General features: G+C 45.6%; 1 protein-coding gene across 1 annotated transcript in view; it reads right to left on the bottom strand.

The window, feature by feature from the left end:
* The window catches only part of LOC146866032 (annexin A1-like), a 141,859-nt gene extending 126,421 nt beyond the window's left edge, over positions 1–15,438 (bottom strand). The window contains exon 1 of the mRNA XM_085633052.1: positions 15,386–15,438. The gene's annotated coding sequence lies outside the window, so the exon portion shown is untranslated. The remainder of the gene's footprint in view (positions 1–15,385) is intronic.
* Positions 15,439–20,834: the final 5,396 nt, after the last annotated feature.

Raw genomic sequence — 20,834 nt, 5'->3', positions numbered from 1 at the left:
ATTTCACAAATATTTCATATTCTTACAACCAGATAGCAGAACATCAGAAAGCTAATTTTCTCACAAGGTAAGCAACTCGTGAACCAACCTTTTCTCATAAAAATAGTCAATTTTGTTGAACATGAAAGTGACTGTATGAGTTTCAGTTTCCAGACATTCACTCACTCATTCATTCGGAGACTTGCGGAAGTAGGAAAATACTGTGGCAGAAAAGTAATGTGGGGCAGAAAAGCACACAGGGACACGCATCACACATTTGTATGCTCATCTAAAAACACGATACATGTGTGGGTTCATTTTAAAAGTGTCAAAATGCAACAGAATCGACGCTGGCTGTATAGGCAAATTTAGGCTGTAAACATAGGAAGATGTGATAATCAGAGGGTACTGGAGGCTGAGGACATATAGAGCAATGCAAGCTACCAATCATTGGACCCCCTGTGTGTTCGAAGATGCTGCACTGGTAGAAAGAGATGGTATAGCAGACTCCAGGCTCATTCTTGAAAGCTCTGAGCAGTGGCGTCACTAGGGTTGGTGTCACCCGGTGCGGGTAACTCATGGTGTCACCCCCTCAAGACTTACCGCATGGACCTCCTCCGCTCCGAGTCCGCCAGTGGACACAGTTGGCAAATAACGGGACCATACAGAATCCTTAGTAACTTTTGTAAATGTAGGTCCTATATTTACAAAATGTGCCTGTTAACAACAGTGTGATAATGACTCATTAATCAGGTTGTACAGTGGGCTACCTGCTAGTCAACAGTTTATTGGAATTTATAATATCATAGGTATGGTACTTTGTACTGGTGTGGTGTTCCCACTATCCAGCAACACGATATATCAGTGGTCGAAGTGGGGGGAAAAAAGTAGGGGAACTGTGGGCGGAGAATCAGAGGGCGGGAATAACCCAAGGATTGGATCAGTGGGCGGAGCCAGAGGTGTGGCCAGAATGCGCAAACTTCCCAATTTTTTGTATTTGTTTGGTTTCACTGCCCAGTTTTATCAACCAATGGACACACATGATTATTTAAGGTTATAATGAGTTACGGACAGTAAAATGTATTCACAAAGTGGGATATACTTCTAATCACAGAATGTCCCCAAATACGATAAAAAGCACAAGCCATTTGTCTCCGAGCCATGGAGTTTCTGTCATCAGCACTTCTCCCTTTTCCACAACAGCAGTTCAAACATGAATGGCTAAAAATCCTAGTTTGCAAATGTTTTCTAAATAATAATGGCTCTGCCATATTTGCCTCATAATGCAATATCTGCAGCATGATCTGACCATTTCAACTAATAAATTGTTTGCAGCTCAAACGTATCAAAAGTTAATAACAAATGTGACTTGTGTTGCTGCGGAGTAGATGACAGTTAATAGCTCACTGTTAGGATTTTAACTTATAAACTGCAAGTAACAAAAGGATCTCTTTGACAAAAGCAGTAGCCCACTGGCCTATTTACATTATGTGCACTTGGTGATCTGCATGGTACATGTTCTTTGCAGCAGGTACATTAACCCTCTGAGCTACCTTTCCATGAGTCAAATCTTCCATTAGACAAAATGCCGATCTCTCTCTAGGAAGAACATTAATCACCAGAGTCATCATGACATTTTTATTGTTACCGAAAATTGCTGGAGGCCAGGAAGGAGGCAGCAAGCGCTTTTAAAACCATAATAGACTTGCAAAAATGATGCCTCCACCTAAAGTCAGCACCTGGTGCGGTCACACTGGTTGCACCGCCCTAGAGCTGGCCCTTCTCAAGGGTCCTGTGATCTCAGTGACAGGGTCACTGTTGTTCTAGGGTGTGCTGCTTCATAGGCCTGCCCGCAAGACTGGAGATGAACTTCAGTATGAATAGTGGTGGACAAGCCTTGAAGGTTAACCTACACTTGTCATGGTAGGGTGCACCTGCTGGTGCTACGACACCAGGGATTCTAATGTCTTGCGAAGCCTTATAAGGTCTAGCATGAGATAGTGCTCTCTCAGGATGGTGGTCTGGTGGACTGGTTATTAAGGCTGAACCTGGTTCGCCAGTTCCAAATTCAGCAGCTCTGGCCATAGTGCCACATCCACTCCCCCACTGAACACCATACTGCCCCACTGAGAAAATCTCAGACTGCCTTCAACTACAACCCAATTGTTGCCAGCTATAAACACCTGGATGCAGCTCAATTTAAATTACGCACTGGGCAAGAGCAATATGTGGCCTACATGCAAACCATGTGAAATGTAAGCAGGAACAACATGGTTACCTTAACGCTTTTACACTCACTGTTCAGAAATCAGTGAGTGCTTTTGCCTGAAAAGTTAAGGACATGACAACAGGACCCTGAATGGACCCATTTCAATGACCATTGCTTATATCCTTACAAAACGTAAGCAGTATGGTAAAAAAAGACAACATCCCTAGATGCAGAGCAGCAGTACAAATTTTGTTTTTCAATCCTCACATTGCAGTACCTCCAGGATTGGTGCACTAGTTCCAAGCCCTGGGAAAACAAGGCCAAGACAACAAAAATAGCGCTTCACTGGCAAACTCTGTAAAAGTGGCGCTAATGTGTTTGGGTGTGAATAAAATCAATCTGGCCAGTTTGCTACCACTCTGTCTTACTTTATTTAGTTATTTATTTTGCATATTTTTAAACTTTTATTCCCGATGCTGCACTTTGGAATTAAATGTCAGAAAAATACAAAATTGATTTTCCAGCAAAAGTGATTTTCTTTTTTGGATCCATTTCACAGGGGAGCAAATAAAAGAAAGGAGAGGAAAGAGAGTGAGAACCCCGTCTTGCAGCCACTGTTTCAGTAAGAGAAGAACTGCCGGGCTAGCAGGCGAGAGGCCTCAGCTTGTACACAGAGGCAGAGCTGCTGTGCCTGAAAGTCGTCTTCGCAGGCCTCCCGACAGCTCAAAAGATGAGCCCACAACTCAGTGATCAGAGGCAGGCAACCTCGCTCCGCACTGCCTTCGCCCTCCCCCTGCGCCCTGCTGGGTGTCACCCCATGTGAGGGTGTCACCCGGTGCGGTCCGCACCCCCCGCACCCCCATAGTGACGCCGCTGGCTCTGAGGAAACTGTTCAACATTAGTGCCCTTTTTAGGTCTCACCTGAGCCAGCGCTTTAGCGCTGCTCTGGCGAGAGTTTTAGTAAGCGTGATTTGGAAGTGCAGACTAATGGCTTTTCAGGCCTCCAACTACAGTGTGTGTGCGCAAGGCGCGCGCACCATTTGTCAGCCTGCGTGATCACTTTCGCGGCCGCTTTGATGTTCTCAGTGAGCCGCGCGGCCACTGAGAACATCAAAGCGGCCGCGAAAGTGCACACCATTTGTCAGCCTGCGTGTCTCTCTCTGCCTACCCACCTCCCTTATCCCACTTCCTGCTTGTTCCACGCATTCCCTCCTCGTCAGTTTAATTTTCCTTTTCCCCATCTTTCCGCCCCCCCCCTTTGTTCATGATCGCGATCAGTTTCGATTTCACGGGCGGCCGAGTCACTTTTGATTGTTTATTTCATGCCGTCTCTCCGTGACTGTTGCAGCCCATCTCTGCTCTGAAGAGTGTGGTCCGTCCTCTCAATAGCACGAAGGCACAGACAAGAATTAAGTGTGAAACTTCAGGCAATCATGGAGAATAAAGACGTGGTGGATTAAGACTACACCAAGTAGAACAGGAAGCGACACCTCGGCTTCACCAACTGCTGCTGTGGGATTCAGTGGTACGTGCAGGGGATTTCAAGTCGAGGAGCTCGCCTATCGCAGCAGGCGGTGCAGCTGTGACACCTAGTTGTGCTACTCTCATATGCCTGTCCATCACTCACACTCGGATTAACGCATTTACCTCATCTTCCTTAAAGAGTTTGGCTCGCCTAACTCGCCACCTCCCCCCTGCACACACACCCCAAATAAACACACTACTTCACCCTCATTACACAGTAAACATGTTTAGAGGAGTGCTTCGTGGGCAGCCGACAGAAGGCATGGCACGTGTGGGGCTCTGGCAGCCTGCGCCCTCTCTTCTAGGCATGACGCAGACAGTGTCGTCATTGTTGATACTCAAGTGTCCAGTTCGGTATCCCGCCGATGCCACTTGAATTAGATCTCACTTAATGGTAGATTGATAGCAGTCCGGAGATGTTTGCTTGTAATAAATCATTTATGGAAGCATACCAGCACTACAACACATCGCACTAGGCTTCCACATAAAAGTAAAGGTGGGCAAGCCAACAAATTGAGTGGTAGAGCTGAGCCAGAGCCCAGGCTGGGCTTGGCTCTAAGAGCCCTTGGACGAGCCGAGCCCTCGTTTGCCATGTCAATCATGCAACAAGCCTCAGGCTGCACAGAATGAGGCTTTGGACAGCTATCCAGAACAAGCATTGGCATAGCCAATAGGTCTCGCTTTTGGGACCTTATAAGTATTTAGTTATGCAGCACAATATCCTTGGTGCAACAACATTAACTGTTGCATGGTTAAACACTTAAGGTCCCAAAGGCGAGACCTATTGGCTATGCCAATGCTTGTTTTATAAACCGTCTTGGGGGAAATTCCCTCTACAGTATCTTCCCAGAGAGGGTTGGGTTACCTCATAATGCCTGATCTATACAAGCCTGGTATGCTTTTCTATACACATACAACGTCAAATTTCACTGGACATCAAAGGATGTTAGCTACAGACAGAAGCAGGCGCCCAATAACACACTACAAAGATACCAAAAGCAGCATTACAATGCCCTAAAATCTATTGTAAGGCAAAAAGCTAGATGTGTAGTTTTATTCCTGATTGTTAAATATAGATATAATCACACAGTAATTGTGATATTTATTTATCTTGTAGTTTTCTACAGCACAATACGTAGGCATGAGATTGTTTTGCGTGCTCATTGTGTAATCTAGGCAGTGTTAATCGGTGTTGGACTATACTCTAATGTGCCACAGTTGTGGTTCTCCACAGCGGAGTCCCAGGGCCTAATTATCAGAAGCGTCCAGGAGTACAATGTAGGTTTTACCCAAATGTTTGTGTGCTCTGGGTACCCTGTGGTGACAGAAAGGACGGCTTGACTTCCTAGGGAAATGAAAGATAGTTTGCTTTGCATAATGCCTGAAGCTGGAAATATGCGGAAGTGTTCGAAATGGAAGAGTCATCCTTGTCATGACGTGTAAACTACCAATGAATTGTCTCTCAGGGAATACGTCTCCAATTGAGGTTAATCCCCAACTTTGAAATCGATGTAGGAGGGGTATTTTTATAGCAAGGCGATTAAGAAGATGATGAACCAGTGATTGCTCAGGGCAGACAACTCCACTGTTTAAGTTGCTTTTCAATCTTAGCCAATGTAACACAGTAACTTCTCCAATTGAGGTTAATCCCCAACTTTGAAATCGATGTAGGAGGGGTATTTTTATAGCAAGGCGATTAAGAAGATGATGAACCAGTGATTGCTCAGGGCATACAACTCCACTGTTTAAGTTGCTTTTCAATCTTAGCCAATGTAACACAGTAACTTTCTATAATGGCTGTTGCTTTTTCCTGACTATCAGCACACCAGACACAAGCACCTTGTTGAATACCTGCAACAGTCTAGGAGAAAGTAAGTGGGAAATATGTTTGTAAAACTTCCTGGGGGGGCAGACATTACCTAGGGCCTTATAATTAAGTATACCAGAGATAACAGTAAAGACCTCCCTTTAAAATATTAGTAAGTTCCCCCAAGTGAGCCTTATAGCCCGCAAGGCAGGGTCCATCGTATCTAAAAGTGGGAGAGGTAGAATAATAATATTACCATGCCCCTACATTGGCAAGGCCCAAAAAGCTACTTTCACAGTTGAGGGCTTAACTGCCCTATGTAGAAAATCAGACTATAGATTAAAACACTAATAAAGTATATCGCAAATGGGACCAGTTTGAGAAATAATTAAATAAATGTTTATAATAATTAAAACTCCAACACAAAGATGAAGCTGTATTTTTAATTAATATTAAGGAAAGGTAACTTTTAGAAAGTTATATTTTCCCTTCCTCAAGTTCCTGGCAGCTAATTTGCATCAATTCTCCAGCAACTCCTAGCCTGTGCTCAGCCCAAGAAGAGGTGTGCAAGAATGTGAAATTTCTCACAGGAGCACAAAATAGGTTGGCATCTTTTTTAGGATTTTCCAAAAATGACATCAACGAACATACCAAACAGTACATTAGTTAAATGTTTAATTCTCAGCAGAGGGTGAGATCAGCAGCTAGGGAGCTCAGCACAGGCAATAACGAGGTACAGAGTTCAAATTACAGAGACATGTTGCAAAACAGCAAGATTGCATAGCCTCTGGCTATGGAACCTGGGGCAGCTCACCAAGAGCCAGATATCCAATAGGTAACCAGGGCGCCATGGTGTAAAGATTTCCAACCGCTTTACAACCAAATAGTGGATACCGCATCTCTGATCTATCATAATAAAAACAATAACATTACACAGGCCTATCAATGTTGGCCAAGTATGACTGAAGTGGGGCCCCAAAATGTTTCGGTCTATTGCTTAGGGAAATGGTGGCATAATATGTCTCAATTTGTTCATTGCAGTAGATTACATCAGGCAACTAAGCTTTCATGGTGGGGGCAAAAGTGCTCCACCAAATGCAGCTACTCTTCTTGTTGCCAGGGTTAGGGTTATAGAGATAAAGTGGTGCACAGATGGAATGTAATGATGGTGCACCCAAGAACAGCCAGCGTAGGAGAAGGATCTTTCATGGAAGAAAGTAGTGCCCAAGCTTGGCTCCAACATCTGCTAATCTTTGAGCAACACCATACCAGAAAGATAAAATATACACTGGGCTCCTGACATCTAATGCACTGAGCATGTGTCGACAACTTGTATTTAACAGACTTGAGTGGAGGACAATATATTTGGTGCAAGGATTTGAAATTAACTAGTCTTAGCCTGGCATTGGGAGTCAAGGCCTCCATCTGGTGACAACAGTACTGCCATTCTTTAGTCAATATAATACAACCAACATCAGCTTCCGAACGCGACCAGGCCTTGAGCCAAACCACGGGAACCTCGCTTTGCATCACTATATAGAGTCTAATGACGATATGTTTGCTCAAGGAGAGAAAGACAATTAGAGATAATGTCTTACAGGGCTTGACTTCCTAGGGAAATGAAAGATAGTTTGCTTTGCATAATGCCTGAAGCTGGAAATATGCGGAAGTGTTCGAAATGGAAGAGTCATCCTTGTCATGACGTGTAAACTACCAATGAATTGTCTCTCAGGGAATACGTCTCCAATTGACGTTAATCCCCAACTTTGAAATCGATGTAGGAGGGGTATTTTTATAGCAAGGCGATTAAGAAGATGATGAACCAGTGATTGCTCAGGGGTGTAAAGAATTGGGCTGCTTAACCCCTCCAAAGTAAACTGTGTCCTGAGGACAGAGTTGATTTCGATGTTGGTATGGCAAATCTTATGACCTATCAAGGCCCTTCATGGGGGTGGATGTGTAATGTCTCATACGATAGCAAGGTGGGCCATGTATGCTGGGGGTGCAGCAAACAGTGTGCAAACTGAGCTTGTGTGCAGTAATAATGTATTCGAATTCGACTGCTGCCAGCCCTCCCTGCTCACATTGCAGAGTTAGGATATCCCACCAAGTACGGGGCTGTTTGCCCTTTCGGGCAAGTGTGCTCATGAGGGATTTCAGGTCTTAAAGAATTGTTTATTGAATGGAAGAGGAATATTGTAGAACAAATACAGTGGCTTGGGGAGGATAACCATTTTTATTAGAGCAAGTCTGCCCATCAACGACAGAGGCAGACAACTCCACTGTTTAAGTTGCTTTTCAATCTTAGCCAATGTAACACAGTAACTTTCTATAATGGCTGTTGCTTTTTCCTGACTATCAACACACCAGACACAAGCACCTTGTTGAATACCTGCAACAGTCTAGGAGAAAGTAAGTGGGAAATATGTTTGTAAAACTTCCTGGGGGGGCAGACATTACCTAGGGCCTTATAATTAAGTATACCAGAGATAACAGTAAAGACCTCCCTTTAAAATATTAGTAAGTTCCCCCAAGTGAGCCTTATAGCCCGCAAGGCAGGGTCCATCGTATTTAAAAGTGGGAGAGGTAGAATAATAATATTACCATGCCCCTACATTGGCAAGGCCCAAAAAGCTACTTTCACAGTTGAGGGCTTAACTGCCCTATGTAGAAAATCAGACTATAGATTAAAACACTAATAAAGTATATCGCAAATGGGACCAGTTTGAGAAATAATTAAATAAATGTTTATAATAATTAAAACTCCAACACAAAGATGAAGCTGTATTTTTAATTAATATTAAGGAAAGGTAACTTTTAGAAAGTTATATTTTCCCTTCCTCAAGTTCCTGGCAGCTAATTTGCATCAATTCTCCAGCAACTCCTAGCCTGTGCTCAGCCCAAGAAGAGGTGTGCAAGAATGTGAAATTTCTCACAGGAGCACAAAATAGGTGGACCTGAATGGGCAGAGATAACTACTCTAAGCTCAATAGAATATGCAGGGTGGGTTATGGGCATTCTGTTGATACCACAACATCAAAAATGCCTGACAGGCTTGTTAATCCACATGTAACACTTTTGCACACTCAAAAGGGAGAGCAGAATGCTAGGACAATTCTTCTTTATCCCCTCTCTGATTGCTGAAGGGCCTAACTTTTGTCCTACTAGAATTCTGTCTGTGATTGTGTTTTGGGTACAGTGCCTGCTTCAAACTGAATTTTAGTGTTAGATGTGGGAGGATGCTAGTGATTACCATAGTGCGCCCTTCTACACACCCACAGAATCCAAGTGTAGTGTAGTCAAATACTTTTGCCGTCTTGAAAATGGCCTGACATATGGCATTTTGGGACTGTTTGCAGTAAGGCCTACAGGAGCAAAGTGGATAGTGTTGCAGTCTGGGAACTTTTATCCCATTGGTTAGGGGGTGCATAGGAGTCACCCCACATGCTAACTAGTGTCAGGCACAATTGTGGCACCCTAAAGCACCCCATCAGAACACATTCCTGGGCCTGCAAAAGAAGAGAAGAGGACTGGACCTTCTGTCTGTAACCTGTGAAGAGCTCTGAAGGACTGGACCTGCTCCCTCTTGTACCCAGGACAAAGGAATCGACTCAAATGGTCAGTTGACTCTTCTCCTGTGTGGCTACATAGACACAAAAAGCTGCTTTTGCCCTACAATCCTCAGCAGACCAGTGACAATTGTTACTTGGGCTGGACTTCGCTGGTAGATTCTGTTTGGAACCCAGGGAGTATTTATGTGCCCCCTTGAGGTCCTGGACTGTTTAGACATGTACACCTGTGGCTAATTGGGCAACAGGAGAAGGTTTAAAAACTTTAGCTCCAGAGCCTGAGAGCCAAGGAGAACTACCACTAGAAGTACCTGACCAGCAATTCCACAGCATCTGTTGGATATTCAGATTCATCCCTCTGAAAGGCTCCAACATCTCTGAAAAAAGTGAAAAAGTCCCTTTCTGTTTGGGGACTGAGAGACGTTTTGAAGCAAAAACCTTAAAAGCTCCAAAGCCTTAAAGTGACTAACATGTGGCAGGTATTTGACCGGAAGAAGTATGTCGACGACCAAACTTTCAGATTTGTCCCAGAGGAAGATAGCTTTTTCCTTGATCCCCATTTTGCATTAGAACTTTGAAACTTTTTAAAACTTTTTGACTTCCACAATTTCAACAGGACCAGTCCACTTGATGTATCCAAAATGGGCCCACCTAGGTCTTGGTCTACTGCGACCATTGACTGCCATTAGCACCTTATTTTCTAGAGATAGTTTAACTTAAATCTTTAAAAATGTCTATCTTGGTATTACTTTGTTAATTAAATTTCCCTCTATTTTCTAATTTTGTTTGGCAGTTTATGTTTTTTGTTGTTACTTTATCACTGTTATGATACTGCATAAATAATGCCTTTTTGAAATGTGTTGGAAGAATTCAAATTGGCAAAGCACCATGTTGCCAAGATGACTGCACATGGCACTATTCTGACCAGAGTAGCAGAGTCTGTCGTTGATTTGCAACAAATTTCCATCTGCCCCCATCACAAACTATCAACGGGCAATCCACTGGAAATGTCTCACCTGCGGCCTTATTACTGAAATTGTGCTACAAGTGTAACTTGCAAATAGAGCTAGCTGCGCACTCTTTGTAATTTTGCATTGCAGAAGGGGATTGCACACTTACTCATATCCCCTTCTGTACTTCTGATGTATTAGTACTCTTTACATGAGAGTAAAGTTTGTGCTGGTGCAATCATGCAGGGGTCCCTCATGTGCATGGGGGCAGGCGGCATGCAATTGAGAGGATCTCATTTGCATATCCCTTGAACAGTAGTCAAGAGCAGGGTCTCCTGGGATGTATGCAGCAAGTCCCTCATCAGTAGCGGACACCAAGAACCACCCGAGATGGACAAGAGGATTTGATGCTTCAGGGACAGTGTGGTGGTCCTCCTGGCCTCACAGAGGGTCCAGCCAAGCAGGGCTTTAGGTGTGCGCAGCACCAGCAGTTCTACATAGCAGGTGCTGAGACGGGTCTCTATCGGGCTCTCCATGTTTGCCTCCGCTCTCAGGATGAATAAAATATATTTATCTTAACTACAGCAGTACCACCCTTCTTAATTGAAGCAGTATCCCCTTCACTGCCTTTGATGTAACTTTAAAGGAAACCTGTATAGTTCTTTCACAGTCGCATCATTTCAAAACTGAAGCATTTTGAATATGCTATACAACACAGCCATAATTGTTGCTTATCTTATGCAACTAACAAGCATTGACAAAGTCAATATTATTGGCTTATTGTAGGTGTAATGTTACTTTTTGTATTATATATCTGGATGCAATCAATAACAGAAGTAGTAAAATGACAGACGGGGGGCACACAAAGCTAAGCACAGATTTTCAGCTTACGTGTTTTTAAGCCACGCCCTTAATTAAATCCGCCACGCCCCTTCGAGAGTCCCCACCCCCCCTTTTTTTTTCATCCCACTTACAGCCCTGCAGCAACAAAGGGGCATTGTTCGCTTCCTAAGTGCAGTCTGGGCGTCCACACCCAAACCCTTGTTATTACATGCAATTAAGGTCCTGCTAAGGAATGTGTGCCTTTTCAAGTGCACCTGTAATTTATGGAGACTCGGGTTAGCTTTAAGGTACGTGCAGTCAGGGACAGAATTCAACTTTAAGGGGGTCGCCATGTCCCCCTTGAAAGGCTGTGGTGGCCTTCATCATACTCTCATAGTCCAGCTTCGGTGTCAGTGCACTGTCAAAGTGTGTATGAGCGGGGCGACGCGTCGAACTCATCACTTTATAATGACACTCACAGCCCTGGTTGCATTCCACCTTATTTAGGTGGCCAATTACGCTAACCAGGGTGGGGTCCGACTTTTTGGAACATGTCCCACGGGGTTATCTCACCCAAATTTCTTGAGAGACCAAAAGGACTCGATGGCCTCTTCCCACAAGTTAGAATCCTGCACACTGCAGGTATTGTGAAATGCTGCAATCCATCCACCGTACAGTACAAAGATAAAAGCCTACATATGATATGTATTTCCGGAGACTAATATTTCCTTCAGTGAAGCCACGCCCGCCTATCTTTGGACTTGAATTAGAATCATTAGCACAACTAACACTAGCAGTACTTGGTGTCGAGTGTTTTTAATAACGTCACTTTTAAATGGCTCGTATCCTCAGCGCAACACCACGCAAACTGTGCAAGCCGGCTCGTCATCAATGGTGAAAGATATATTGGAACGCGGTGGGCAGGGCGGTGCCTCTCGTGCACGCGCCAGCACTAACAGGAGGGCGCCAACAGGCCTAGGACACGCTCCAGCGCATCAGCAGGCAATCGCAGGATCAGGCCGCGCTCTCCGGGCTTTCAAGTTACTCAGTTTCATTCGGGAGGTGTTTAACCAGGCCAGGCATTTACGTTGCATGTTGGGATGTGTAGCCCCATATCGGTTTAAGCTAAATCGGGATTAAACGTCACAGAATTTTTTAACAGGATGTACTACTCGCTCAAGGAACGGTACATCTCGAGAGCTCTAACTCGTGTCACCCTATGCAACAACGTAAGGCCAGAAAAAAATGACTGTTTTTGCAATGATACTGTGATTAAAAAAATAATCAGCAACATTCAGCACCTTTCCAACAGCGTACAGAGCATTCTTCTGGGTTGTAACCATTGTGATTTTGTTATCAGATCGTTTTTGAATAAAATTACCTGCTGTTTGCGACTGGAAATGGTGACATGGGCGAGGTTTATGCTATTCTGGTGATAGAAAAGGCTAAAAGTTGAAAATGTCTTCAGAAGGTGCAAGGAATCTTGGTGCTCTTCGGTTAGTATTTTACCTGGAGTCCTACTGTAGCAGTGACGGTTTCCAAACATGCACAACAAGTCGCAATGTAGCTCTTTTGTGGCTTTCAAAAGATCCCAAAAGCTCTTAGGACCCAACACTCACTTTAACACTATACTAGAGCAACATATGCTGCATGGTTAACTATTCTTGACTTGCTCAGTGACCCTACCCTTTGACCCCAAGGCACCCCACTTTTCACACCCCACTTAAAAGGGTACTTCCAAAAACAAACTCTGCCCCTAAACACTGTTTTGTCGCTCCCTCTTCTATCCAGACTGATGTTCGCCCCAGAGCTCTCGCCTGCTATGCCTGGCATACACATGGGGGCACATTTACAAAGAATTGCCACAAAGCAGCATTGCAACTTTTGCTGTGCTGCGCTGCTTGAAAGGAAGAGTGCAGCACAGCGCCATAACTACGAAGTCATTGGACAGTTTTTGTCTCTCTGCACTGGTGCACTTTAGGATGCCTTGCACTATAGAACAAGGGTGTGTGCGTGAAGATAAACATAGGTTTTGTCGAGAAGCAAACCCTTCCACTACAAATATTATGCTCTGGCATACTTTAACACTCATAACTTTTTATATGTGCTGTACAGAACACCACATATACAAAGTTATAAAGATTTTGATCAAAGAAAACTATTCAGTAATGTTATTCCCGCCCCGTGGAGTCATTCGATTTTGGCACAAGTCCCTATCTACCAATGACAGCAGAAGGGATTTTAGTTAAAACCCATGTGTGGTGCATGGAAACATGCATGCACCACCTATGCAGTGAAGGCTCCTCCGTTATGGTGGAGGAGCGTCACCCCCCTACTGAATGCAATTTTCATTATCATTTTATAATGCGTACTGCAGGCTGCCTGCCAGCCGAGCGAAGAGAGGGGTAGGGACAGCCAGTCACAGTGACGCTGCAGCACCAGGGAGGAGGGGGGAGTGGTGGGCACTGCTAAATGCATATGATGATTTAGATGTCCAAACTGTCATGCGCACTTAGCCTTTCTCCACCTAACGGTGCTGGGTGGAGAAACCAACACAGGCTCCCAGTCCATATCTGAGCGTCAAACCTAGGCGCTCAGACCAATCCCAGTGCTGCTCACATGCTGGGAATGCTATTCCCAGCATGTGAGCGGCAGCTTGTAGCCTACACAGTGTGTACCCGGTTCCTTACAAGGAGGCGAGGATTGGGAGGAAGGCGGCGGCCCTCCGAGCAGGTAAGTGTAATCTCATTGTAAATGTAAATGTAGAGGTACTTGTATAGCGCACGACTACCCGGAGGCATCTCGGCGCTTGTACGAATACCGCTGAGGAACCCTTCCTGGCCTTTCCCTGTGAAGTGTCCACTCCTGGGCACCCCCAAGGTGAGGCCAGGCATCCTAGCGTTGTTGGGGCCGTTGTGGAGATTAAGCAAGCTATTGCCCAGAGTTGCAGAGTGGGACCCATGATTAGGATAGGCACCGAGGCGAGAATTAACAGGTCTGAGGAAATTGAGCCCAAGACCCGCCGAGGCGGGAAGTGAACCCTGGTCCCGGGCCAGACTTCTGCATCAGGGTCTGCCGCTCTAACCATTGAGCCACACTTCTCATAAATTCATTTTTTAATTGTCTTTTTTTTATGTTCCTCAACACTTTGCACCAGTTTGTGTCACTTTTGTGACACAAACCAGCGGAAAGTGCTACTAAATTTTGTCCCTGGTGTTATCAGACATCAGCCGCCATCCGACCTGGGCTTTTCCAACCTGGAATTCAGTTCCTCAAAATCTCAGTAGCTTAAAGCCCATTCTTTGGTGGAATGTGTATTCATAAAATGTATGCCTTCCTCTCATATTTAAAGTGCTGAAAGGTGCCAATCACCTTCAATTAATGAAACTCCCGCCATTACATAAATTGAAACCCACCTGTATAAAGATAATGGATTGGCTGTCTACATTGAAATAACCCCTGGGCGAAGGGAACTTTACATTATCTTGGGCACCACTGTGAGTTCTTTCAACCCTCTGTCTAGCTGCAGAAGAGGGCACTGAAGCATGCCCCTTCCGCCTCCCACTTCTTATGAGTGGGGCTCACCCTTTCCCTCGTCCAGCCTGGAGAGTCCTCACCTATTGCAAGGGATGGTCTGCAGGGAGCTTGTTTATGTGACTGCATATGATTTTGGGATATTTTCCTACTGGGCTGTGCAAACTAGCATGCCTGGATTTGCTGGGCAGGATTTGTACATCGGCCAAGAAAGCAAACACTTTTGCCATGCCACAGAATAGAACAGAAAACCTGTAGTGCGAGTTTATGGCAGACTAGAAAACTGTACGAAAGTACCAGAGCCGCGCCCTACTCATTGTTAAACCTTCAAGAATTGAAAGCATTTTCCCCAATCTTTTAAACGCGTAAAGGAGACATGTTATGACTGCTGGCTAAACTGATTGTTTTGGGCACAGTGGTTATCTTTGTTTTTTCTGCGTAGCACACCTTTGAGGCGCAGCGACTGATTTCACAGACACTAAAAACAATAAAAGTTCATTACAGACACCCTGAGCAGTTCCACGTCTACTGCGGAGTAAGGCGCGATGCCTGCCCTCACATGACACGCCTAGTTAGAAGAGCAGTTAGAGCCCACATTTTTTGAAGAACTGAATCATTCGTTTCCAGTGACTCATACTGTAAGATTAGTTTTGTAGTTTTCCATGAAAGGCAGCCAAAAGAGCATAAGAAGAGCCAGTTTCTATTTTCCCCCTTTTTTATGTTCTTCGTTGCATTTTGTCCGTTTTAACTAAAATAAGAAACTGCGTTAAATTGCCAAGGACTGTAATACACATACAGCAGCGCTTACATTAGTAACGGAACTCAGCTACACTCCAGTTGCATCCCTTTCACTCCCCTCTCCCCTTTAAATAAATTAAACTTCCCTCCAACCTCACCACGCCACGACTAGAAGCACACTACATTTGCAAGCAATGTGCAAATCTTTTCAAATGTGAAAAAGCTTGCCAACAAATGGAAGAAATAAACTTACTGGTTTCAAAAGCGAGGACTTCTTCTCTGCACTGGAAGCTCGGAATGAGACGAGCAGAGCCTTCAGCATGGGAAGTTTATGTAGTCTGCCAGTACCACACCTAGAAACAGAGGAATGTGCCTTCTGCATCAGTGATTGGACGCTGGTTGTCAGAAGATTTAAATAAACGACCCCTCCCCCAGAATCAAAGCTGACTTGTAATAATCTGCCTAGAATTCTGTCTCTGCCCTCAACATAGAGTCTGACAAAGAATAGGTTGTCTGTCGATTCATGCAAAAGGAAACTCACCCAGTGCATCAAACAACGAGTTACATTAAACGATTTCCCACCCCAAGTAGCAGGTCAGCTTTTTATTTCTCAGATGTCTGCATCACATTATAAGCAAATCCTGCCATACTATTTTACTTTGATAGCAGCTATAAATCTAAGCCATGCATTTAATATGCTGTTTTTGTCAGTATCTTGTGCTTAATTCATGATAAGAAAGAAACTCAAGCATAAACGATGCGTGGCTATCCACACGAAGTCTTCAAAAAAGTGCAGACATCTGTAGCTATCTACCAAGAGTTCATCTCAACAGCACCCGCAAATGTACATCAAGAGGGTCATCCCTCAACAGCCATTGGTCACTTTGAATGAGGAAATATCTTCCACATTTAAGTCAGTAGGAGTATTGCATAGTTTTACATTTTGCAGGGACGATTGGCAAATGACTCTATATCCAACCTCACAGCTGAGCTAACAAGTCGCTGTTGGTCACCAGAGGTGTGTGGAACCATTGCCCCAACTATCGTTGGAGTCCCCCATTCTGCTGTATGGATGCTGCAGAAGAGTAAGCTGCCAGAGAGGTGGGTGAGGGCTTGAGCGAGGCGTACAAAAAAAACTAGACCGTTAATTATTATGTGCAGATTCCCCTCATGAAAAATGGCCACCAGTAGAATATGATGATGTGGTACCCCTCATAAATGATAGAATTCCTGTCACAATGCAATTACAATAAACACCCACTTCTGGAAGCCTGCCCCCCTGCCTAATCATCTTGTCATTAAATGGCATGATCAGTTAATCATTAAAAGTGGAGCTGCCATAAACATATTTACCCAGAGCTGTACATGGTTGGGGAAACGTGCCCTTAAATGAGATCTCCAATGGTTCAGTGTCCTTGAACAGAACACTAGCAAGGTCAATGTTGTTATCCGATTACATTGTGCCCATCTTATGGGTTGCTGTAGTTTTTCTTTCAAGCATGCAATGGTATAAGATACTAAACAATATTATTGGCAAAATATTTGCATAATTAAATGGATTGTCAAATGTATATTTAATTTTTACTGCAGGATTCCAAAAAGTATAGTTATGCAATATTTATTAACGTTCAAGTCTCATACATTGAACAATACTAAGGTCCAGGTTTCCTCCAAAATGACACAAAGCATTGCATCATGGCAGGCACTTGCTTTCAGGAAGTCTAAGGGCCTGATTTAGATGTTGGTGGCACCATGACGGAGTGGGCTTTTTTGGTGGTCCTATCGCCTGCCTACCTGGCGGTCCGCCCACTCTATTACAATGCTGGCGGTTTGAAGGAGTAAAGACCGTCATGGTCCTGCCGACTCCGCCAGAGATGTTCGCCCACGTCGATGGTGCAAAGAGGCCATCAGTGGGCGGACCGCCACATTCATCGCCCGGCCAAACACGATGTGCCTCCCCGACAACGTGACTGGCAGGCAAGCCGCCACACCTGAGTTTACGGTTTGGGATGGATATAAGGCACAAACTCACCTTAACTCACGTTTACTCTCCTTCACAACCATGAACCCGATCTACCAGTTGGTGCCCCTGATCCTGCTGATCGAGGAAGAAGAAAATCAGCACGATTGCGGACGGAATCAACAGTAAGCAACACCTAAACCTATTACCTCTTTGATGGCCACACATTGAAGTGCTGTAATCAAGTGTCAGAAAATCATACATACAAGCAATAGCATACTAACGTGCAATGAAATGTTGATATTTAATAAATGTAAACAAACACCTAAATCAGCGCATTGGATATAAATATTTGGTGCAAGCTGACTTCAAATAAATTTACACTCGCATAAAAATAGATACCAAAATTGTTTAAAAAATACATACAGGTGTGTTTTAAAAAAAGTAAGAAAAATGTAACATCAAAAACATATGTAACACACCTTGGGAGAAGTGCAATGCAACATGATGTACAAATCGCACTACACAAGCTGGAACCTTCACCTTATTCATTAGCACTAAAATCAATATCAGTTTCAAATTGAAAGTATGCAACATATACATCCATGGAACTTCACTCTTTGACTACTGCAAGTCCGGTACCATATCCCAATTAATAGTCATAATACTTGATAAGGTGTAATGCATATGTGCTCAGACTGAGCAGGAATGAAGGGCAAGAAAATACACCTACAGTAACACATTTAGAAAAACAAATGTTCAACACAGCCGACGCCAGCACCGGCGACACCCTAAAATGCATCCTCCTAAACGTATGCTCCGTACACAAACACGCCATGGAAATCTGGAACCTACTCGACTCTCTCTCTCGCCCGACATCACCCTCTTCACAGAGACCTGGACCAGCGCATCCTCAGGCCCCGACATCAGCACCTCAATCCCAGACGAATACAAGATCCTTGAGGAAACACCGCCCCAACCACCCAGGAGGGGGCCTTGCCATCGCCCACAAGAGCACCCTCTGCCTCACCACCTCCAGCGAAACCTTCCCCTCTGCCGAACACCTGCACTTCCAGATCCAGACCACCCCCAAAGCCACACTCCGAGGAACCCTCGTCTACAGACCCCCGACCTCTGAACACCTTTCGCCACCACCATCACCGACTTCATCGCACCCCACGCCATTGCCTCAACAAATTACATACTCATTGGAGACCTGAACTTCCACCTCCACAACCCCAGCGACCCCAACTCCACTATCCTTCATGACAACATCGCCAGCATCGGACTTAAAACAACTTGTCAACACACCAGTCCACACAGCAGGACACACCCTCAAACCCATCTTCGCGGCATGAAACAGCGTCCAATTCAGCCACACAATGCAGCCGCCATGGACCGACCACCACTGCATACACTTCGCCATCAACAAACCCAAGGCACCCAAACCAGCCCCACGCCCACCACGAAGGAACTGGAGCAAGGTTACTGATGAGCAACTTAACTCCACCGTCACCCAAGACAACCACACCTGGACAACCGACGCAAACAACACAGCCAGAGAACTCTACAACTGGATCTCCAACTGCACAGACGAGCTCGCCCCGCTACGCAACCCCAACAGACAACACCTCAGAAAAGCCACCTGGTTCACCACCACTCTCCAAGAAGCCAGGCGCACCTGCAGACACCTGAAGAAGAATTGGAGAAACACCAAGACAACCGAAAATCACACCACCTACAAGGACGCAATGACGGACAACCACAACCAGATCAGAGCCACCAAGGGGAACTTCATCCACAACAAAATCCTGGCCAACTCCAAGGAACTTTTCAGTGTCATTCAAGAATTCACCAACCCACGCAGCGAAGCCATAGACATCACCCCATCCCAAGACCTCTGCGACAAGCTTGGAACCTATTTCCACCTCAAGATCAAAAACCTCTATGACAACTTCATTGCCCATCCACCAGGCGTCACAGATGGCCCCCCGCCCCCCAGAAACACCAAGCAGCCCACCATCTCCAACTGGACACTGATCACGGCTGAAGACACCGCCTCAACCATGCAAAGCATCCATTTGTCGGCCCCCACTGACCCCTGTCCCCCTCACATGTACCACAGAGCCGCGGCCGCCATCGCACCCGAACTACAATGCACCAACAACACCACCTTCAAAATAGGCACCTTCCCAGATGACTGGAAGCGCGCAGAAGTCAGACCCCTGCTCAAGAAACCCACAGCTGACCCCACCCACCTCAAGAACTATTGGCCCATCTCGCTCCTCCCCTTCACAGCCAAAGTTGCAGACAAAACAGTCAACAGGAAACTGACACGATTATTGAAGAGACCGCCGTCCTCGACCCGCCCCAATCTGGATTCCGAAGCAACCAAAGCACAGAGACTGCCCTACTCGCTACCACAGATGACATCCGCACCCTCCTGGAACAAGGCCACTCCACAGCCCTCATCCTACTCGACCTATCAGCAGCCATCAACACAGTCTCCCACCGCACACTTGTCGCCAGACTACACGACGCAGGCATGCAAGGAACAGCCCTGGACTGGATCCTATCATTCCTCACCGGAAGAAGCCAAAGGATCAGACTCCCACCCTTCCTCTCCAACCCCACGAAAATCACCTGTGGAGCCCCACAGTGTTCATCCTTGAGCCCCACCCTCTACAACATCTACATGGCCCCCCTCGCAGCCATCGTCCGACAACACAGCCTCGACATCGTTTCCTATGCCGACGACACCCAGCTCATCCTCTCCCTCACCAAAACCCCACCACTGCCAAACTCAACTTCCAGAAAGGAATGCAAGACGTCGCAGTCTGGATAACCAACAGCTGCCTGAAGCTCAACGCCGAGAAGACAGAAGTCCTCGTCCTCGGTACTACCCCTTCTGTATGGGACAGCACCTGGTGGCCGATCGCCCTCGGAAGCCCACCTACCCACTCAGACCACACCAAGAACCTCAGCATCGTACTTGACTCATCACTCACCATGAACCGACAGATCAACGGCGTCACCTCCAGCTGTTTCAACACCCTCCGCATCCTCTGCAAGACTTTCAAGTGAATCCCACCTAAGTCAAAGAAGACAGTCACCCACGCACTCATCACCAGCAGACTGGACTATGGAAACACACTCTACGCCAGCATCAACAAGTCCTTACTCCGCAAACTCCAGACAATACAGAACACTGCCGCCAGACTCGTCCTTGGCATCCCCCGACACGAACACATCAGCCAAAACCTACGAAGTCTCCACTGGCTCCCCACAAAGAAAAGAGTCACTTTCAAAATCCTCACTCACGCCTACAAATGCCTACACAAGTTGCCTCCTAAGGGACTGCCGTGGGAACCTCCTCAGAAAGTGGCATCTATGTGGTAGAGCAGGCACCTCGAGATCTTACATGGGAGGGGGTTGTGTGGGTTCGATAGGGGATGTTATAGGAGGGGAAGGGGGATTGGATTTTGGAAGGGAAACTCATGGCCTTTTTCTCACCAGAACATTTGGGCTTGGTAGGGGAAGGGGTGATTGGGTTTTGGTAGGGGAGCTTTTTGACTTTTTTTTGTATGAACTCTTAGGCTTTGGAGGGGATGGAGGGTTGGGTTTTGGCAGAAGAGAGTTAGGCCTTTTTCTCACCGGAACATTTGGGTTTGGAAGGGGAAGGGGGATTGAGTTTTGGCATGGGAGCTGTTGGCCTTTTTTTATCTGAACATTTAGGTTTGTG

The sequence above is a fragment of the Triturus cristatus genome, chromosome 2_1 (genome assembly GCF_964204655.1).
Source record: "Triturus cristatus chromosome 2_1, aTriCri1.1, whole genome shotgun sequence".
NCBI lineage: Eukaryota > Metazoa > Chordata > Amphibia > Caudata > Salamandridae > Triturus > Triturus cristatus.
This window is presented reverse-complemented; position numbering and strand designations above follow the sequence as displayed.